General features: G+C 45.9%; 1 protein-coding gene and 1 long non-coding RNA gene across 8 annotated transcripts in view; one reads left to right on the forward strand and one right to left on the reverse strand.

The window, feature by feature from the left end:
• Window positions 1-22,787, reverse strand: part of LOC135239529 (uncharacterized) — a 181,458-nt gene that overhangs the window by 34,442 nt on the left and 124,229 nt on the right. The gene's annotated exons all lie outside the window — the stretch shown is intronic.
• Window positions 1-22,787, forward strand: part of mef2ca (myocyte enhancer factor 2ca) — a 72,420-nt gene that overhangs the window by 9,081 nt on the left and 40,552 nt on the right. For 5 of the 7 annotated variants that reach the window (XM_064307522.1, XM_064307526.1, XM_064307525.1 and 2 more), the window contains exon 2: window positions 42-171. The gene's annotated coding sequence lies outside the window, so the exon portion shown is untranslated. Of the gene's footprint in view, window positions 1-41; window positions 172-2,979; window positions 3,341-22,347; window positions 22,563-22,787 lie in introns of those variants that run through there. The other 2 variants (XM_064307523.1, XM_064307524.1) reach the window with 2 other exon arrangements.

Below are 22,787 nucleotides of genomic sequence, written 5' to 3' on the forward strand. Positions count from 1 at the left end.
TCAGACCACATATCTCTCTCTTTCCCCCTTTCCGCGAATAGGTGCCAAGGGAAGAAAAAAAAAGACCCTGGAACCTGGGAAAGACACCGCTCATGACGTGCTGAACCTCGGAGCGGGAGACAGACGGAAGGATCTGAAGTGGAAGTTTTGACAGAAGGAGACGCGCATGTGGTAGGTGGCAGCCGCATCTGCTGCCGTGCTGAAGCTCAGTCAGAACACCCGCACGGTGACGGTGATGTCACGCCCTACAGATCCCGGCCCACAGTCCACACGGTCAGCCGCGCAGGCTCCGGTAAACAGTAATCTTAACAAAAACACATTTTCAGCATCAAAAATGCCAACTTGCCGGCGCACACAAAGCACTGTGTATAAGTCACTAATTAAAACCAGCAAAATCTAGGCCTGCTGTGAAAAGTATTGATATAAAAATTAGGCCAAGTTACAACAAACGATCTTTGCTCACACAAATTAGACCAGCTCTTTTCCTAAGCAGTACTAATCAATGGAAAAAGTTTACCAAATAATTTAATTATTTGTAAAATAACAAAAATTGCCTCATAGAAGAAGACGTAATTTAAATGAATTAAACACCTGATGAAAACTTACACTCCAGAAAGAATATGTTTGTACTTAGTCATAAAGTTAATTTTACACACAACATATAACATTTACAAACATACATTTATACCAAGAAACATACAATCACTTACACTAGAACAAGGGGGAGGGGGTGAATAAATACAGATAAAAATGACAAATATTTAACCCTGTTAAATAAATATAGAGTCTTACCAACCTATTCAGACATATGTTTGCTCCATTAATGAAGTCTACTATATGCTCGTGGGTCCGTTAAAGTTTAGCCAAATAAGTACAGTAGTATAATTTATTTTACAGTATAAAAGACGGTACGCTTCAGATGGTACGATGAAAAAACACAGTGCTTTGTCTGCGTGACTTGGTATTTCTGTATGTTGAAAAACGTGGTTTTGCTGAGATGATCTAGAAGCCTAGCTGACATTAATTTAAAAACATTGCCTTTGCCAGGTAGCTACAATAGCCTAGTTAAAAAGTAGTTAACACTAGAAATGACACAGTGGTCATTGACGTACCAGTTATACATTACATACATACATTACATTACAGGATTGCAGACGCTCTTACAAGCACGTCACATTAATAAAATAAATAAATCTTCCATCATTAAATCCATAAGACTCCCCCTTCATGACTTGTCCTAAACATATGTATAGAACATTCTGATATATTTTGAATATCAATAATGAATAAGAAAATTAAGCTATAAACACTTACTTACTGGGTCATGAACGGTCAAACTGACCGTCATTTATCTTGCCTGTAAGCTGGAACATTTTTATAGCTGAGTGTAACGTTGTGGCAAAAGGACTCCAATACTACCCAGCTGCAGGGCCGCAGAACAAGCCAGTGGCTGGGTGAAACCTGCAATAGTGGTCTGAGGCTTTCGGGCCTACCTTGTAGTCTTGTAGCTGTCTGAATCATGAATAGGGTTGGGTACAGAAAACTGATAGCACTATGGCAGCAGTTCCCATACAACCGGTACCTACCAGATCAAATCGCAATGCAGATTTTGGCGCTTCATTTTGGTGCCATCTTCACTACCGTTACACTCGCTCTGTCGACTGAATCAATGACAGCCGGTATCATTATCAAGCTAGCTAACATTAAACTCAGTCAAAGTACCAGAACCAAAGCTGTCTAAAGTGTGACAACAATACCCATCCCTCGTAATGAAACGATATGTGGAGTTTGCATGTGAAATGATAGAGAATGCATTTCAGAAATATAAATAAACTTTCCACAAATATTATACAGCTGTAAAAGCAATAATTTTATTTTTTTTGGAAATTATTAGTTAGCAAGCAGGCTAGCTTCCACACAAAACAAAGATGGCGACCACTAAGTTTTTAAGAACATGTTCTACTGGCTGAAATGGCATCATAGTTGCACTTCCTTATATGTCCATTTTACCTGCGTATCCGTGTATCCTGCAATTGACTACTTTCATCAGATGTTGTTATTGGCAGATGGAGCTAAATGTCCAATAGGAAGAATTATTGATCATGGGTCCGGATTGTGATGATGAAATTGGCAGGAAAAAGGAGTACAAAAACAGAAAATAACCCAAGTTTGGGGCTTTATTGTGTGAACATGTGTATCTGAATTGAAAATCTGAATTCTGTGTGTTTACATGAGGTCAGAAGGCACAGAAGTTGTAATGTTCTAGAGGGCTGAGAGTCTGCATTCATTGTTATTATTTCTATAAGAAACCCTGAAAAGTGACGAACTCTGGGTGCTGTATAAGTATGAGGCATGCCACACTAAGCAGTAACTTGGCAAAAAATTAACCTTTGATATGTTGTATTTAAGTACTTTGAAGTGGTTTCTTTATTTACCTGATACCTCCCCTGGCTGTTGTTTCATGCAAGTCATTTTTCAATTCTCACAACTCATTCTGTCAATGTAGGCTATTTTTTAGGCTGTGCTCGCTGCCATCCCCACGGCGGCTGATCATCACACTTATACAATCTTTGCGGGTTATAACGGAGCATAGCATAAAACGTGGAGTTGCCCGCAAGAGCAAGTCGCCAAGCTTGTTTCGTAGCCTAAATCAATTTCCCTCCCCTTTTGTTCAAGTGTTAAATCTATATATATATATATATATATATATATATATTTTTTTTTTTTTTTTTTCTTTTCTATCGAGGTCCTGATATACCGTATTTGATCTCCCTAATATCCCATTGAAATTCCATACATTTAAATAAATTAATAAATGAATGAATTCTACAATCACTGATAACCAAACACTCTGTCGGGCTGTGCGCGTTATCAGTATGATTGCGATAAAAACACATTAGTGCAAAGTGTCTTTCATTAAACTAGTTGGGGAGGATCCGTGCCCGCCCCTTTTCAATAGCGAAAGCAGCACTGGAGCAGGGCGAGAGATGAGACTGGGCTGGGATTGTTGGAGAGAACAGGACAAGACTTCGACATCATTCGGCAGGCATTCCTCGGCTAATCCTTTCTTGCTTGCTCCGAGCCATTGCAAGAGATTGAAGCACGCTTCTCACTGTCGTAGAAGTCAGTGTCATTTAATCAGTGTTCCACAATTTCAGTGCGACTTTTTTTAAAATGTTGTTTACTCGAGGTCCATTTAATGCCGTGCTGGATTAAGTGAGTTTTGCGAGAATCTCGTGAAGACTCTCATATTGTACAGTTCAGCTGGACAAGCCACCCGTAGTCTAAACGTCTCCGGTCGCTGACACATACCGGACTGCTCTGCTACATGCGCGATCAAGTAAGTAACGGGCACCAGTTTTATTGTTACACTCAGACGCTGTCCTTCTGCGCTCCAACATCTGACCGTTTATACGAGCTCTTGGAAAGTTCGTTCTTCAAAGTGTTCCACTCTTTGAGTCGCGTTTTTTAGTTTGACATCTGTAAGGAACTATCATACAGTCGTAAATATGTGTTGAGCTAAAGAAGCGTTGTTAGCGAGTCGCTTTTGTTGACGGTATTATTACACCTTTGTTTATTTGGAGTTCGCAGTTACAGTTGTGTAAGTTAATTAATCAAAAATGAGATGAGCGTTTCAGTTTTGGTTTATGTTTTGGGTACAAAGGATTTGACCTTGCTATAGCCTACCTAAAACAAAAAATATTACTCGACAAAGTGGACTTTTACCTCCCAATTATAGGTTATAAATAATATTTCACATTATTTGTGAAACGCGGTTCATAAATAAATAATAAATAAACAAATAAGTAAATTTTTTTTGTTGTTGTTGTTGAATTTGATTAAATATTGCAATGTGGCATCTTAGTTTGAAACATGTTATGTGGCAGATAAATATAATATTAATATAAAGAGAAATTAAGTAAATGAACAAACGATAAACATAAAGAATTCACCTCCTCCCTAAAAGATGTAGCTCCTTACTCTAGGTGTTACAGAGTAAACTGAAAAAAGTTGTTTGAAAGTTGTTTCAAGTAATCTCCTATAGGAACGCGGAAACTCATCATATTAAGATGCTCTGATGGACCAAGACTCAGTAGAGCTGCCTAAATATTGGCAAAGAGCCAGTGCTTCACTGTTAGCCTATGTAGAATAAGCTGGCTTGGTAAAAGTTCGCTTTTCAGCAGTGTGTTCGCAATGGCAGGCTTAATGATGGCAATTTCAGGAACTGAAGTTAGTCTGTTTTCTCGCTGTCATTAAACTTGGATGTAGGTGGCCAGTGCTTCTGGCTATGTCAGGGAGAAAGTATGACTGGTAATGTTGCTGTTGGCATTGTATGAGGGGATTGTGGTTGCAGAGTAAAGATGGTTATATGGGGTATAATAACTCCGATGCCCAGAGGTTTTGGCATAGTAGTAGGAATATGCCCACCTGTGAACTAATGGTACCTCATCTACTTTTGACTGTTGTTGCACACGCTTATAAATGAAAGGTTTCCAGTGTATCAACACTGATTTAAAAAAAACCCCCTTGAGCTTTACACCACTACGGCACCATTTAGGAAAAGAAAATAAAACAGCAGTTACACATGATAATAAGTAACCTCAGGTTTTCTGACAGAAACATTAGCTAACAGTGCTTTATTGGTTCTCTAGCACTGAAGTGAAATCTGGACCTTACTGTGCCAATTTCCTCTAAAGGTTGAGGAAATTTTGTGCAGAGCACAGAATACATTTTTTCTCCAATCGGAAAAAAAACACTTCACCATCTGCCACTCCGCACAAAACCCCTCAAGTGTTTTTTTTTTCTCCACACTTTCCTGACATGTATTTTCCAACTGTGCTGTCAGTATCAGTACAAACAACACGTATACTGTATAATGGAAATGTTTAATAGCTAAAATGATAAAACTTTCAGTAGAGATTCAAATGAACAACATGGATGATCATTTAGATTTTATTTCATATTTGAATGTATCATTTGTTGCATTATAAACAGCGGGGATTTGGAAAAAAAATAAAAAGGCATCTTCACTGACATGCAACATACAGTACAGTATGTATGGTACGGTAATATCCTCTGATTAGAAATTGTATTTTATGGCAACATTCTTCGATCTGGAGTTTTCACTTACTTGATCTTTGCTGCAGTTTTGGTCAGCACTGAGAGCTTACAGAATGGAAAGTACAATTGGTAAAAGCTGCAGAATGTATTCCTTGGTAGTTTTTCCAGTGAGATTCAATGGGCTTTAATCCTCCTTATCTGTCAGGTAAAGCCAGTGCATGTGGACTGACACTTGCTCAGGACCTCCGTCTATTCCCGGTCACACCCACTGCAGTGCGCAACTTACTTGCCCCTCGGGGGCCTGTCGTCCCTGGGAAATCGCTCCGGATTTTGCAACCGATTCACGAAACCAGCAGTGACAACAGCATCCTACGCATCCTCACAAAGATGGATTGGGCTGTTCACGTGATTGGCCGGGACCCTGAGCTGACTGTTGGGGCACGGTGTGGCGCACACGGGGTCCGGCTGATTTTGATAAAGGAGGACAGTGGTGCCCAGCTGCTCCCACAGTGCCAATCGCTGCTCAAGCCCAGCCGCTGCTCCGCGGAAGGCACTGCTGGAGATGGTGTGCTGCTGTGCGATATAATGATTTTTTTGAATATGTTTTTTATAACCTCATACGCATTCGCTGCTCTATATGTCTTTACATATCAAGATATTGAAAGGCAGTTTCATCAAGTAAAAAAAAAGCTGCTTTTAAAGGGATACTGCCTTTTCAAGTCAGGAAAAAAAGAAGGATTCTGTAAATCAGACTAATTTAAATCAGGTGTAACTCCTGCAGCTCTTGCTTTCACTGTCCTTGTTGAAGGAAAACTGGAAACGTGAAGTTACATAATGTTCCAAAAAGTGGCAATTTTAAAATGAGCACTGCAGAATTTATCCATAGGTTCTGTCGAGGTCTGTTAAGTACAGCATATCATCCAGGCCCTTCTTTACAAGTGCTGCTTTTTGATTGAGACACAACTTTACAAATGAGTTTGTTTTTGCTTAGTTACACATAAAATTGATGTACTTCGTTTTTGCAGACGACGGTCACAAAGGGCCAGACCCAAGATAATGCAAGTCCATGGGCCAAGTAAAAATCTGAACCAATGTTTTTTGTAACTATGGGGAATTGATCTATTTTTATTACGCATGAGGATTACACGTATGAGGAAAGACAAGCATATTTGCCATTGATTCCTTTTTGTTTGTTTTATGTTATATGTCTTTTTTTATTTTCTGCTGGAGCCCATTCTTTCTCATTTGTACTGATTTAACTGCATGGAGAATTTTTGGGTACCTTACATGAAAGAGGTCTGTGGCCCTCACAGACAGATGTCAACAATTATATTTTATATGTCGAGGACTCTGTAGACCGCTCATTATGTTTAAACGGCTTTGTGGGCAGGTGTTGCCCATGCACTGCTGCGAATGGGAAGAAAGGCTAGCTGGGATTATTCTTTTTTTAATCATCATAACAATAACAAACCATGGCCATGAAGCAGTCTCGTACAACAGGCCGTAATCTATAATTTCACAGAAGTAACAAAGAGTGCAATGTGCACTTATATCATTGTAACCACCTTACCATCGGAGGAATTAACATTAAAATTCTGTTTTAAAACCACTAAAACTCACACATTTTAAGATTAATTACTATATATTTTATGAAGGACTCTCATTTCAAAAGGGAAATAAATTAACTTGCAGCCTTATGTTGTTTCTGAATATATTTATATGAGTCAATGTATATTAATGTGCATTTGGCTTAGCATAACAACAGAACCGCTGCTGTCTCTATCTAGTAATTAACAATGACATTCAGTAACTTATTATTTCTCCATTAAGTGGAGAAGGATGTTCTGGGTAAATTCATCTGGGTATTTATGATCACAGTGGAATATATCTGGCTTTGATGTTTGATTGTAATTGTGGAAATGAGTTTTGGAATATCTCTGCATATAATTTAGCTGTGTGAATGCGAGAGAATGAACGTGTGAGCATTTTATTCCTTTCTGACTTTCATGCAATCTTGAAAAATGACATTATTAGGCAAATTTGGTCGAGTTGTCAATGTCCGGGTTCCCTCTCTGGGCTCAAGTGTGTTGGTGCTTCTCACTGAAGAATGTGGGGTGTTACAAAATGGCTGGAAAAGGTGAATGAGACTCTTGGTTAGAACTTATCTCTGGGGGATAAAACTCTGCAGCCGTGTGGCCCTAGTCAGGACTCTGAAAAAAGTATGACAAAGCTGTTGTTCATCCAGTGCATTCCAACAGTTGAAAAGGATTTGTTTATTGGCACAGCCTAGACTTTTAAATTTGAGGCTTTGACTTAATCTATTTTTTTAAGTTTATTTAGGTAAAATTAAGTTGTATGTATATCGAATTAAAAATTCACTAGTGAATCATTGCCTCCATTTTTTGTTTTTAATGGTACATTTTTTCAGTGTAGACTTCAAAACTATATTTTTGCATACCATCAGTTTATATGGCTGGATGTTTCGTGAAGCAATTCAGAGTAAACACTATCCTTGACGGTACAAGTGCCCCACCTGAGAATCAAACCAGCAACCTCAGAGTTACTAGCCCCTTTCCTTAAACATCAAGATACAGGGCTGACATGTGGGGGAAAAACAAAAAGCTAGTGGTGACGGGAGAGATCAAACATGCAGAGATAGTCAGACGCATTAGTCGTAATGTCAGGGCCAGTTCAGCACCATCAAATGCTCAGATCTGAATCCTGGAGTCGTTATCGATCGAAATGGAAGCGCAGGGCCAAACTCATGTTTCCAGTGAAGGTCGGCACTCGCTTATTACGGTCTCACCGTTGTGACGCGTCGAGTTCGTTTGAATTATTTTTAGACGCTGTTCAGGAAGCTCTCCGTTCCTGGTTTTAATTCTGACAGAACCCAGAAACTTTGCTCAAGGAACTCTCCATCTTCCCTGGAAATCCGCACATAATCCTCAAAGCGACATTTCTAATTTAATAAGAGTCTGGAGTAAACGGAATGCTTGTCCCTCTCTCTCCCCCGCACCTTGATATTTGCATTTTTCACCTTTAGCTCCTATATAAACTCTGGATGGAAGGGCCCTTCAGAGATGGAGCACAGTGGATGACCTGTAACTGTGGACTCACTGGTCCTGTTCACGATCCCCCCCCCCCCATCCCACCTCCCCTCCTCCACTGGACATTGCCCAAAAAGCTGGAAATATTTTCCAGAAAATGCAATTTATCTTTGTCACTGAGGTAAAATAGCCAGCCCCCGCCCCCCCCTTCTGTAACATCCTCCTGTGAGCAGCCTGCACACTAGACCCTTTATGCCTCCTGCCGCACGTAGCATTACTCTGAAAATTCTCTCAGAAAGTGAGTGCTAAAAAGGTTATTTTTAGTAGGCCTTGTGTTCACGATCGAGAGGGAGGGAGAGCCTTTTCCGCATCCAACTTTTAATCTGGTCCAAGGAATTGGATTTGTACACTTTTATGAAAAATATCCGCAAATAAATTATTTAACTTCGTGTTGCCTTTTGCTTTTCTCCCTGGTGCGGGGAAAGAATCTGAGACACCCCCCCGAGACACACTGGGAGGGGGGGATTTTGATTGTACTGCACTACGTGCACAAAGTCAAGCTGCTGTTGTTGTCCCCTGCAGTCCAGACAATGTTCCCTGTGATATGCTGGCCGCGTTGTCGAAAGTTCAGGCCGGCGATAAAGCCAGGCCTGGTTTGTGCTCCTTCTGCAGCGCACGCAGTCCTGCCAAGGCACACAAGTACATTTCTTTCCACTGTCACTTGCCCCGGTCCCAGCAGATGCAGGCAATCTGCTCCGCTGTCACTGACAGGGCTCAGCCTGTGAAAAGAATGTGTCAGAACATGCCGCAGTGGTCGTTCTTACTGCTCTTATTTAAGAGTCACTGAGAGCGCGTTTGCTGGGCAAGCTTTATCTACACCACGCAGGGCCCGAGCCCTTAACCCTTCAGTGACGCCGAGCAGACTACAGATACTCTCCTTAGTCACCACGCACTGTGCTAGCTTCAGTAATCTGGAACAGGGTTTGCGTTTATGTGTCTGTAAGTATGCGTTTGTCATATATGTGCTTAATGGTCTAGGTTAAACTAAAGCCAGCGCAGCCGTCATGCTAACTCTGAAACAATGCTCTTGCTTATCTTTGTAATGGTTCGAGGCTGACGTTCAAGCTTTCCCACGTGTCCTAATCCCTGAGGAGCAGTCCATAAAGACAACAAACCAGAAACAAATGTGAAAGAGAGCTAATAATAATAAGAAATAATAAGAAAGATTAACGTAACCGTCTTGTTTCCCATTAGCGTTGCTGAACTTTGCGTAAGAGAGGCTAAGACGCAAATGGCTAATTTACAGGTCAGAAGCCCGTTTTCCTCACCTTTGTCTCTGACCTTTTGTTAGAAGAGCAGATTAAATTTCGAGCTGAGCTGACCTGGAGTAAACCTGGCGCTTGCTGTTTAGGACGCATGTCTAAAAAGCCTTGGAGGACGTCACATTCAATGCGCCAAGAGGAAATTGTGATAATCTGTTTGTTCTTACAATAATACGCTGGTTCTTGCTGTAATTGGGTTTTTAGTTGAACAAAACAGAAAATAAATAACAGCAAGGGCTACGGCAGTAAATTAAATAGGATCGTTTTCTTTGAAATACTGGGAAAAACAAGTGAAAATGGAAGCTTTTATCACATTTATCTTTCCTCTTGCAGGGGAAAAAATGATAGAGATTGGATACTGTTGCTTTTTGTCTGCCGGCTGAGTCCTTTCACACTGTCTATTAAAATATAAAAAAAAGGTTGAAATAGACAGCACTCAGGACCAAATGGGTTATTGAAGATTTCCCTTGAAATGTTTTTATTTATTTATTTATTTCTCGGCCCTGTGTGTTGTTTACTTTGATGTTCAGGCTTCCTGGGCCACTCTGCTCATGAGTGCGGTCGGTGATGTCACTCGTTTCACCCGTGCTCTACCAATGCAAAGTCTGACGGAGCGGCAGGGGCGATGCAGGAAACTCGCAGCTCCGCGTCGCATGTATAATTAATGAGGGCTGCACTATATTTGAAACCTCATATCCACATTACGCTTCAAGGTTTGCTGGGCAGAGTGCAGCCGTGGCTGAGGGAGAGCCGAGAGGAACGCTTTTTACCGTTCTTGGCGCGGGGAACGGAGCTGGATGGAAAGACAAATAACCTTGCCCGAGTCTGAGCCCGACGACGGAGTGCTCCAGGCGAAGCCGCAAGTGCCGTGGACGGGAGGGCCTCCGTAGCGCGCACATTTCAGTGACGCCAGGCCCTCGTTAAGCAGTGAATTGGCTTCAGTCCCACGCTTCCTTAAGAGCTCTCCCACAGAATCACAGTAGCTTGGCCTTGAGTTTGGCTTTTTGTGTGTGTGTGTGTGTGTGTGTGTATGTGTTTGTGTTCGTGTTTGTGTGTGTGTGTGTGTGTGTGTGTGTGTGTGTTCGTGTTTGTGTGTGTGTATGTGTATGTGTGTGTGTTCGTGTTTGTGTGTGTGTGCGTGTATGTGTGTTGTGTGTGTGTTTTTGTGTGTGTGCTTCAGCTAATCATACTGTTATTCTTTGGGGTAAAGAGTTCATTGTTTTATTTTTGGAGCCTTGCTCCGTTTACACGCGGTTTATAAATAGAAGAGGAAGCGTGGGGGTTGCTGTGGATACCTGCCGTCATCCTGGCTTGGTTTACAGCAAGCCCACAGTTCTGACGTCACATCCTCTGCCAATCAGCTCCCTCACACTGGGAAAGCCTGAGCAATATTCACACCCGCGCCCAGGGGCTGCTTAATACTGTAAAGCGATATCACCGGCCACGCGGGACCTGAAACAGCTGCCGTTTAAAAGTGCAGATGATTAAAACATAGGCTGGTCGCCCAGCAACAGCAAACGCTTGCTGTCCTTCATAAACACCCGGAGGAAAAAAACAGTTCACGATGTGCAGTTCTCATGCTGCTTGGCCAGTGCAGTTTCCAAATAATAATAAAATACAAGTCAGGGCAAAAGTGTTAATGTTAATCACTTGAATTTCAGTCTGAAGTTCACCGGGCAGTGGCGTTTGGACACAGCAGCCCTACAGTTTGTGACGTTTTTACTGTGCGGTCGATCTCGCTTTAGTCGTAACAGGAATGTGCTCATAACCGGTCCTCTCGAACATGGTATTGGTCTCACACGCAGACAGCATCATTGGTGGCTAAAAATACAAGGCCCTACATATCATGTTGCAACTCCATGCTCACCCCCTGCGGAGTTCTGACTTACTGAGCAGCTAGCTGCCCACTGTACTGGCCGTTACAATCCGATTAAAAACGCTTCAGAGTCGCCTGTAGTATCTGCACTTTCAAAAAAGTAACTAATAATGAGTTTTAAGAGGAAAGTGACTCAGTTTTGCTTTTGACTGTTTGTCCTGACCTTTGCTTTGGCCATTGCTGGGCAGCCTGCTAGCATGCGTGGAGGCTACTGGAGGGGGCGGCACTCCCACATCACGCGGGAGGAAGAGGCACAGGCCACATCGTTTGGCCCCCGGAATTCCCCGACATGCTTTCGGTCAGGCGCAGAGGCGCGCTGCTCCTTTTCCCCGCTGCGCTGCTTTTAATTTGGATTAATGGCGCGGTTTTATCGAACTGACTCTGCAAACACAGTCCCTGCTTGTTTTTCCCGCCTCGTTGAGTTACCTGTGGACCCCAGGGCCCGGCCTGGCCCGCTTTGCCGAGCGAGAGGAAAGGGTCTTGGATGCGGGCCGGCCCAAGGAGTGACCTTAAGGACATCGGGGATGGTTAAGCAGCGGCTAGGAAAACTTTGACGACTTACAGCGTTCACAGCGTAACTGACCTTGTGTCGCTATGTGGAGCTTGACGGGGAAACAACATGCTGACACCTGCTTAAGATAGTCTATGTGTGACCAGATCGTTCACCTGCGTAAGATAGTCTACGTGTGACCAGATCATTCACCTGCGTAAGATAGTCTATGTGTGACCAGATCATTCACCTGCGTAAGATAGTCTACGTGTGACCAAATCATTCACCTGCATAAGATAGTCTGTGTGACCAGATCATTCACCTGCGTAAGATAGTCTACGTGTGACCAGATCATTCACCTGCTTAAGATAGTCTACGTGTGACCAGATCATTCACCTGCTTAAGATAGACTACATGTGACCAGATCATTGTGTCCTTCCTTGCATTTAAGATTGGTTAAGGTCGGAAAAATATAAATTGCTCTGCAGGCATTACTTGTGAAATAGAAAACTATGGGAAAATAAAATACACACAGTAAAGGCAGGCTATTCCATAAAGTATTTACAGTACGTTTGTTCATATTATACTTGAGGTGGCAGTTCACTTTCATGAGGGAGGTGCATTATGTACTATGATTCATTCTATGGAAGGAAGTATAATCTTATTAACTGGGGCACTTGAGTGAGAAGAATAGAAGCTAAGGTAGAAAGGTTCTCTGATGCTACAATGGCAGCCACTTTTAACACCCTGAACTCTAATTTCTCCCACTTTTTGTGAAGCCTCACATCATTAATGTACTTAACAGCATCTCCATTTGGTGTGTGTGCCAGCTTTAGATGCGGCGCTGAATGTCTTCCTCCCTTAAATAGTGGCTTTGTCAATGACCTAGTTCTGAGATGGTGGAGAGTAAGAATAATCAGCATGGCAAACTCAAGCAAAAAGGTAGTTTTTCTTTCCATTCTTTTTTCAGGAAGTGGATCTCAGATTGTTTTTTTCCCCCCTGCCATTGTCTGTATTTTCTGTCTTCCAAACCCGTAGTGTAATGAATCCTGGGCAAAGTAACAGGGATGAGCCTGAGAGTCTCGTTAACCCCCGCAGTTGATTAGACATGTAATTAAACCCTTATTTGGCAGCAGGGGTTCTAGTGTCTGGTAGAGGGGGATGTGAGTCAGGGGTCTCGCAGTGCCACTTCAGCCATTTTGAGAGGAGCTATCACTGAACTGGGGCTTAAATCCACTGTTGAATGTTATTCTCTTGAGGAACGTGCCTATGCTGACCCAGCTGTACAAACATGCAGTGTAGGCCTGACAGTCAGGGGCTTAAAACCAGAATGTTACGGGTTCACATCCCAGGTAAAAGTGACTTATTCTCCTGAGAAAAGGTGCATAGCATGACTATTTTGAGGAGAAACCGCACTGCACTTACGCTGACATGTGAATGTCACCTGAAACAAGAGGCTACGAGAAGAGGCGAAGCTGGGACAAACACAGAGGAGAGGGGAAAATGCACAGTCCTCCGAAATATGCCCACTGGTCTCGGAGCGGAAGAGCATACTAGGTGCTGAAAGTGCTGATGCGTTTGCTATCATTAGCCGGGGGATGGCAGGGGTTGTGAGAACTGCTCAGCTGCAAAGAGAGCCGAGGGATTTGGGGGGAACTCCGGACGGATTTTTTGCCCTGTGGTTCGAGCCGTTCGCAAGCAGCCTTCGGAAACAAGCCTCTGAGGACACGCTGTTCACTCTCCAACCAGAAACGCTCATCAGCAACATCGGTTAGTGCAGGAAACCTTCCACGCGTGGACGTCTAACTTAGGATACATATTAGAAGAAGGAGGTGTTGTTTATGAGTTGTTGTCATCATGCAATTAGGATAGAAATAGACTTGTACAATCATTCTGTATTATAACATTTTTAATAGTAACCATGATGATGATGAGCAGGGTGATGATGATGATAATGAGAAACAATAACGATTATGATGATCATTATCATTAAGAAATATTAAGGGTTGTTTTTTCTTTCTGCAGCCGGTCTCAGTGTACAGTGCGATTAGTAAGACTTGCCTTTATTGAGGGAAACAGATTTGGATTCATTTTTTTATTGGGTGACAGTGGCAGGAACCAAAACTCTCCTGTCACCAGTTCTGATCAAATTCACACACACACGCACACACGCACGCACACACACACACACACACACACACACACACACAAAGTCTCCTGCCGCCGCTGAGATCGCACGCAGCAGGCGGACCCTACGCGGCTGTGAGACGCAAACAAACACAGACGCGCAGACGCGCATCCGCAGACTCGCCCTGAAGGAAGAGAGGCTATGCAAATGAGCTGGTGCGCGACGCCGTGTCGAGTGAGAAATGACAAGCGCCGGCGCGTCGCACGCTCCCTCAGAGCAGCTCCAGCGCTGCACGTTTCAAAGGGACGGAAAGGGAAGCGCACGCAAGATGGAGGGGGAACTTTTTCACGCCGAGCGCATAATCACTGCGGCTAAAGTGCCGAGAAACGAGAACGCTCTGATAGGCTGTTCTCTGTGCCGGATGACTAGTAGGAAAGCACTGAGACAACAAGAACTACACAGATTATTAAACAGCCTGACAAGCTTTCTCATACCTCAGAGCTAAACCTGTGATAAAGGCGTCCGGTATCGGCTAAGAATAGCACTTTAATAACAATGTGACGGTGATGTTTTGGCAAGGGGGGGTCTGCCTTGGCTATATAATGGCCTAGCTGAATGCATACGTCACAAACTGTTAGCAACACTTGCTTGTTTGGAAAATTCCCTTATCCGTTCTCTTCATTGTGCATTGAGCGCAATGCGTTTCTACAGCTATATTATGAGAGTAAGGGTCAAGCGCCTGGATAAAAAAGCGCACCACCTGCACGTTCAGATTGACTTCCCTCTATTTTTACTCCCATCCACAGGCCCATCCACAGCCCCATCCACACACTGCTCCATCCACACACTGCCCCATCCCCAGCACCATCCACACACTGCCCCATCCACAGCCCCACACACAGCCCCATCCACAGCCCCATCCACACACTGCCCCATCCACACACAGCCCCATCCACAGCCCCATCCACACACAGCACCATCCACAGCCCCACACACAGCACCATCCACAGGCCCATCCACAGCCCCACACACAGCCCCACACACAGCCCCATCCACTCACAGCCCCATCCAGCCCCATCCACATTCACAGCCCCATCCACAGGCCCATACACAGCACCATCCAGCCCCATCCACACACAGCCCCATCCACAGGCCCATACACAGCACCATCCAGCCCCATCCACACACTGCCCCATCCACCGCACCATCCACACACAGCCCTATCCACATTCACAGCCCCATCCACACACAGCCCCATCTGAGCCGTCCGGCCACAGAACGCCACTTCCAGCTCCGCTCGCGCTTCTCGCCTTTTTCTTCCTGCTCTCGTTCTTCCTCTCCGAAGGGTTAAGTAGCAGCGAGCATTATCAGATTATCCGTCTCGCTGCCTCGCTCGGGCTTCCTTTGAAAGAGCCTGCGGTTTTGATTTGTCGCAGCTGTGCTAGGCCTTTAATCATAGCCTATCGTTTTTGGAGCTTCCCTCTGCAGCTCCCCTCCCCCCCTCTCTCCTGTAACATATGTTAATTGGCTGCTGTCTGTGACAGATTACGAGCGCGCGCTTTGATGGGGTTCCAGGGCGACCTCGCCGGAGACAGGCGCGTGTCTCCGCCGGGCCGGGCCGCCAAACCGCCGCAGACATCTGCCTGTCTCCGGAGGCCGCCGCTGCCTTCCCCAGCTCTCTCCCCGGGCCGTCTGATCCCCTGGAGGGGCCAGGAACTGAGCACCGTGGGGTCCGTTCTCCAGGGGCCACGGGTTACATACTGGCAGGGCCCAGGGGCACTGTCTCCCCCTCTGTCCCTTTTCAAGGAATAACTTTTCTTTTTGCTTTCTCTGTAAACTGTTTTTATATTTACAAAAAATATCAAAGTTCAAGCCTACACTGCAGCTTTGCAGCTACCATTCAAATGCTTCTTATGCTTCCTTTTGTCAGTATTAGTTCAGGTTTGTCTAAAACAAGAATGAGTGGCAGCGCTATTTACCACTGGTGATTTTCAGCACCCTGAATGACAAATCCAGAGTAACATTTTGAGGTTCTGACTGATGTTGCTGTATCAGAAGGAGTGTTGGAATTAAATATACATGATGGTGATATGTATCTCAGTGGTGTGAGTGATGTGTACTGTTCTTGCTGATACAGATACCACCAAAAATGGGAAGTTTCTTAGAGAAGTGAGGAGGATGGGTACTACTACTTCTACTACTACTACTAATAATGATAATAATAATAATAATAATAATAATAGTTGTCCTTATCTTACCCAAGCTCAAATATCACATGCCTAAAACAGCTCTGAGGAAAGCACCGGTCATTACGTTAATGAGCTAACGCGGGCTAACGTGTTCTGCGGCTTGCTCCTTCAGAGAGGACGGAGTAGTTTCTGCGAGGCGGAGCTCGGGAGCAAGTGCTGAGGCAGCGTCCTGGGACGGCTCTCCTGTAGCGCGGGTCCTCAGCCTGATTTATAGGCTCTGCTGCGAGCCCGGCCGTTCCTCACAGCCTCCCAGCTAACGTATGCGGGGAAAGTAGGGCAGAAAGGTTACAAAGGATTACTCTGTGTGTTGTGTGTGTTCGGCAGGAACGCGTTTGAAACTCGCCTCGGAAGACAGGAATTCAGCGGATGCGGGGGGGGGGGGTTGTAGAGGTGCACTTCAAATGAGCACACCGCCAGAAAGAACAATTTAGAGTGAAATTTTTAAGTGTGTTCTGTTTCTGTTTCTGTTTTTTTTTTCATATGGTAAATACGAGAGATCCTCTTGTAACCTACTCATGGAATTGTTCAAATGAACCAACTCCCCATCGACCAATCAACATTCTGTCAGAGTTGGTTACCAGTTCTCTCTGCAGCTGTGAAACATGGCAGCTTTGGCAAAAAGCTGCAGTAGAGCAGTGGGTGCTGTTCATTCTGTGACACTGATGATTACACATCATGCAAAGTTATTCACCCTCCTTCGATCTCTTTCTTGGTCTGCCCTCTCTTTCACTCCCTTCTCTCGCTGTCTTCCTCCCCCTTTTTCTCTCATTGTCACCTTCCTTTCTGTCACATCTGTCTCTCCTTCTGTCACTCTCGTCGCTCTCTCTCTCTGTCTCGCTGTCTCTCTGTTCGGTCTCTCTCCTGAAGGGCAATCGTGAGCCCACAAGCTTGAAAACAAAAATAATAAAATCGTCAAAGCGACACAAAATAGATTAGCGAGTGCAGCGCCACCTAGGGGAAAAGAAGGAGTGGGAGAGGAGGAGGAGGAGGAGGAGGAGAGGAAGTGACTTGGCACAGAGATGAGTGGATGAGGCCTTGGAGCCTCTGGGCTTAATTGTGGCCAGTAGGGAACATTTAATAATTGCTGTCAGAAGATCAAATTTAATTCTCTTTTTCGCGGGACTGCTGCAGGGTAGGGTGAAACAAATTGTCGTCTGAGATTTAGAAACGAACAAAGCCTTAATTAGGCTGATTAGGATGCTGGCGGAGTGAGATGAAGTAATCAGGCGATCATCTAACTGCTCCGTTTAGTGTTCGAGGGTCGGGACATGGCCTCCCCTAACCCCCCCCCCCCTTCCTGCTCCGGAAGATAAGAAGTGGGCAGATGAGCGTATTGCGGGGGATCATGGGGCACGGTAGGTCTCATCGGGGGGGGGTTGGGGGGAGGGCGGTGTAAGTGAACGTACCGCTGTGTAGCGTGTTCTTTCTCTCTCTTCTCAGCTGCTCAGGGCTGAACCCTTGGAGCGATGGCGCATTGAGCTCTGTGTGTGTCGGGCCGTGTGTCCTCTAGGAAGAGGCCCTGTCGTTTAAGACCGGGTGCCTTTATGTAATGGTCCATTAGAATAGCCGCGAGGAGGAGGAGGAGGCGGGGGGGGGGGCGTGTTGCATACTGAGGCTTTCTAGCCCAGCAGCATGTCGCAGACTGAAGCTCACAGCTGGACCTCACTAAGCGGCTTGTGCCGTGAGATAAGGGCTTGAAGCTCAGCTCAGTCGCAACCAGTGTGCCTCGTGCGCTGACCTCTGCTGCACTCACAGGTGTGCGTCGCGGGGTTAGGTTGTTGTTGTGTGTGCACGTGTGTGTGTGTGTGTGTGTGTGCGTGCGTTGCGGGGTTAGGTTGTTGTGTGTGTGTGTGTGTGTATTGCAGAGTTAGGTTGTTGTGTGTGTGTGTGCATTGCAGGGTTAGGTTGTTGTGTGTGTGTGTGCACTGCAGGGTTAGGTTGTCGTGTATGTGTGTGTGTGTGTGTGTGTGTGTGCGTGTGTGTCTGCAACATGCTTTACACCATGCCAACAGATACACTAGACACGCTGTTAGAGTAGACTCCTCTTTTAAGTGTAAAGACACACACCCCTGCAGGTTGTTTGGTGTACAGTAGTGGTTCTCGGTGTGCTTGGTGTTGGTGTGCTGTCCCCCCCCCCCCCCCGGCCCCCGGGCTCATGTCCGCAGTAATGCCTCCATGCCCATGTGCTCGGCCACGGCACCGCGCATATCCCCCGCTAAGCCCTGGTAAGCAGATCCCGGCTCACACGTGCGTGTGGGCCTGTCGGGCGGCCCGGCCGAGGGACGGCGAGGAGAAGAGACGTTTGGCTGAAAAACAGCTCCCTCCCTGACGGTGTGGAGCTGAGCGCCTCAGTGCTTCTCCGCACACCGCCTGACACTGGGGCGTGTCAGCTGCCGAGCGGTAAAGGTCCTTTCGTAATTGCTGCCGGACGCGATTGCTTCTAGATCTCCTTTCCCGAACTAGGCGAGCTCTGTTTGGTTTTGTCCACTCTCCTCGGGTGACTGCGAGGAGAGGAGTGCAATAGGTGGAGGTCGCACCTGCCTCCATTTTGGCTCGGACTGCTGTAGTTTCCTGGTCTCTACAGGCCTGTCAATGTCCGCTGTTCAAAATGACAAAAAAAATGACATTGCTGAATCGGCAAGTTCCGATTTCAAGGATATAAAAAAAAAAAAACAAGTTCTTATCGAATGTCACGTGTAAGGACGGACCGCGCTCTGTGGCAAACTTTCGTCGCGCATTAAAATGCGATCATCATCAAAACGGTAAATCCCACAAGAAGCTATTTTTGTGCGTGTGAGCTGCGAAATGCGATGCATTTTGCAGAAGATTTCGGGCAGAAAGCGCTTCGAAAAGGTTAGAGGCGTCACATCGGGGCAGCTCTCGGACGTGCCGTGGCTTTCTTTCCTCTACCTCCTTTTCCACTGCGATTACAATGAAAAGTGCACAGATGTCCTTTTGCTGTTCTTCACTGATCAAAGATTGGAGAAATAAAAATTAGTGTACGAATGGTGGGGGGCACTAAGTTATCCAACTAAAAAAAAAGCAACAATTGGTTATTAGCAGAGTATCTGAGAATCTGTCTGTGAGAATATGCTATTACGCTGGAGTATGCTGAGTGATATGCACTCGTGGAAGATTGCCGAGGTATTTTAAGGTTGGACTCTCTTTCAGGGCTATTTAACCTGTTCACAGTTGATTGCCGGAGGAGGAGTAGGAGGAGGGAAAATAGCTTCACCATTTTACCTCTGAAAGAGAGCCCTGTAACGCATACATAAAAACCGGAACCCCCCCCCACCCCCCCACCCCACCCCATGCTTTAATGTTGTGTACCACCTCAAAAGAGCTATTCATGGAATTCATTCAAACAGAAATGCAGCTCATTTCACACGTTCGCTTGCAGGGCCCTTTCGTTTCGTTTCGTTTCCTATCTGTGGCGGTGAACCCGCGCTCTGATAAAGCGGACACCGGTCCCGTCCGATCGGAAACGTTTATCAATTAATTAATTAATTAATTAATTAATTAATTTATTTTTGAGCTGTGAATTAAACACACATTCTACGAGTAGCAAGATTGTTGCGAACGAATCTGCGGCGTCTTCAGAGCGGAGGAAATTGGCGAGCGGGTACACCGTACACTCATGCGAGCCTGTCCTGGGCAACAACGGCAGATTAAGAGCATAGACTTTTCTTAACCCGTTTCTTAAGCGTCATATGAATGGTTAAAACTAGATAACAAACAGACAACGTATATCCTCTCCGTCCGCCAGGTCCACCCACCCCTCTTTATTGACAGTTTGTGGTGCATCTCTGGGGGGGTTGCGACATGTTCAGCCCACCCGAGGTGGAGCAGTAAGAGTTTGGGGTTTCCATTTTGCATTGCCTGGTCCTGTTGATCCAGGGAAGGAAGCACCTTTACACCTTTTATTGTCCGTTGGCACTGACGTCACATCCTTCCGCGAGTGCCTCACGCAAGCTTCCTGCCATTCAGTCGCAATGGGGGAGGGGGGTTTAGAGGTTTGGGGGGCGGGGGTGGCGGGGGGGGCAAGGGGGCTGCAAAGAGTTACTTCCTACTTTAAAGTCCAGTCAGCCTGAAGCACCAGTGTCGCTTTCCAGACAGCTCCGCATGCAAGTTCCTCTTCTGCTTTTCAAAAAAAAAAAAAAAACTGGCCGCCTGTTGCCTATTTTTTTAATGACTTCAGTTTGGATGGCATGTTGTGTATTAATGGCATGATGGAGCTCAGCTTCATTGAGGGTTTGGGTCACATCGGGAACAGTGATGCATACTTCTTAGTCACTTGACATTACGTGCCTCATCTTCAGCCCACTTGCAACCAACCGCCATTCATCTGAAAAGCCAGCACAAAAAAGTGACAAAAGCTATTCGACCATGTTGAGTGGTTTTAGATCACTTCTCCCGTGTCACACGGATAGACGTGGAACAAGTGAGTGATAGCAATTTGTCACTGTCAGTATCTTACTCAGACTGGCAGAGTTAATGCGTGTCGCACTGAAGAGGCACTGACTGTAATGACATTGGACATACACAGGACTGCCTTCTCCTCCCCCCGCCCTCCCGCCCTCCCGCCCTCCGGCCCCGCACCCCTCCCCGGCGAAATAATCGGCCGTTCTGTGGAAAAACGGATGAGGGAAATTTGTGAAGGGAAACCGGTAAATATATTAAAGGAATTTTTCAAAAAAAAAAAAAAAGAAAAACTTTTTTTGGATTATGTAGCAAAATGCAGATGTGAAATTGTGCCTTGAGTCTACAGTTCTGTTCAAAGTGTTTGGAAAAGAGCATTAAAGCTGCTTCTCTTCAAGGAAATGGCAGTTTATTTAAAAAGAGTGAGGGTTTATTTAACGTTTCGTACACCTCCTAAAAGGTTTACTTACTGCTCTGTAATATGTTATTTCAAATCCTTACAACCGCATTTCCTATGAGGATAGAGGATACTGCCTTTTTTCAGGCAAGCGTTGAGCTGAAATGTGTTGCAGATGTGCAGTGAGATGAGGGCCTGGCGAGGTTCACCAATCTTGCTGCAATCAGCCACGTTCAGATGGGCTAGAAGCGTCTGTCCATCTTCCCCGACCGAAATGCAATATGCAGCAATGTATTAAAAATGAAGTAGCATCGCGCTAAACAGACGGTTTTTGAAAGGGAATCGGTGGGGACGCTTATTGGACCATTGACCCCCACGGGCGCATTCGCGCACGACAGCGCGCTCTCCGGCCAGTGACCACCGCGCGCGGGAGCCTGAGGGTTTCGTGATATCGAAACCAGGCGGCCGCTGTCTCTCCTTCCTGAAGTCAGGGCGGGCAGGAACTTGACTCAAGCGAGTCTCTATCACAGCGAGTCTCTAAAAGAAGAAATGAAACTCAGGAAGGTCTGCAGAAGTTTCTCTTTTTTTCTTTCTTTGGAATCCAACCGACCACAGATTTTGTACACCCAACAAGACACTAGTGGCCGTGTTCAGCGAGAGCGAGGTGTGAAATCTCACCTAGCGCAGTCTGTGCGCGCGCGCAAAAGAGAGCGGCGTTTGATGCGAACGGGTATGGCGTGAGGCTCTCTCCTTACACACGGGCAGAGACGGCGAGCGTGTTTTTGATGAGACCCGGGAAGCTCCCAGCCCAGGTCAGAGTCAGAGACTGAAACGCAAAACCTCTTTTAAAGCAATGTAACTTTCTCCATTCCACTTAAAATAAAATGCAAGTATACACGTGTCTTTGTATTTACTTTACTGGGCAAACGATGAAACGAGCCGTTGGGAGAGATGGTCACTGAACTGGGCCACGTCTTCCCCTGATTATGAGTGCAGCCCAGATCAGGAAGCTGCTCGGCTGCTCCTCATTCGAGCTCAGCTCCTTCTGTCCTTTTCTCAGTGTAGGAAGACTGAGGGACCAATAAAAGGCTTGATTAGCAGGTGGGAGGGATGAGGCTCTCTCTTCCCTTCCCAGGAGAGATTGGTCCCTGTCTGCCCCCCCCCCCCCCCTCCCACACGCACACACAAACACGCTCCCCCCAGCGTGCTCTCAGTGGCGTGGGGGGGGTGTTTTTAGGAGCCACACAGAGTCACCACCTTCCTGCCTGACCCCCCAGACTTCCCAGTGAACCGTGTCTGAACCACACGTGCTGCTGTAAGCCGATAGTGCCACCAGGCTCACTCTGAGCGAGAGAAAAAAATCTCTTTTTTCCCTCCCCTCTCTCCCTCCCTCCCTGTCTCCCTCCTGTGTCTCTCTCTTTTCCTCTCTCTCTCTCTCTCTCTCTCTCTCTCTCTCCATGTGCATTGGCAGTGGATTAGTGAATTAGCTTACTGCTTGAGGGAGAGCTGGTTAGAAGCCTCTGGCTCCTGCATGTGTGGGGACTCTAGCCTTGCCGTTTGCTCTCGCATCAGGGTAAGTACGGAGATGAGAAGCGGGTGCGCTGCTCAACTTTTCTCTCGCCTTTCACCCCCGCGCCGGCTCCGCGTTTCTCTTCTGCTAGCCCTCAGATGGACAGGGTCCTGTGTGCCGGAGGTGCCGGCTCTCACTGCCCTCCCGGGCTACAGGGGGTGAGAGGGGAGGGTGTGAGGGGACTCGTGTCACAGGGGTTTTTTTGTGGTGGTGGTGGTGGTGAGGGGG

Source organism: Anguilla rostrata, chromosome 14, assembly GCF_018555375.3.
Source record: "Anguilla rostrata isolate EN2019 chromosome 14, ASM1855537v3, whole genome shotgun sequence".
NCBI lineage: Eukaryota > Metazoa > Chordata > Actinopteri > Anguilliformes > Anguillidae > Anguilla > Anguilla rostrata.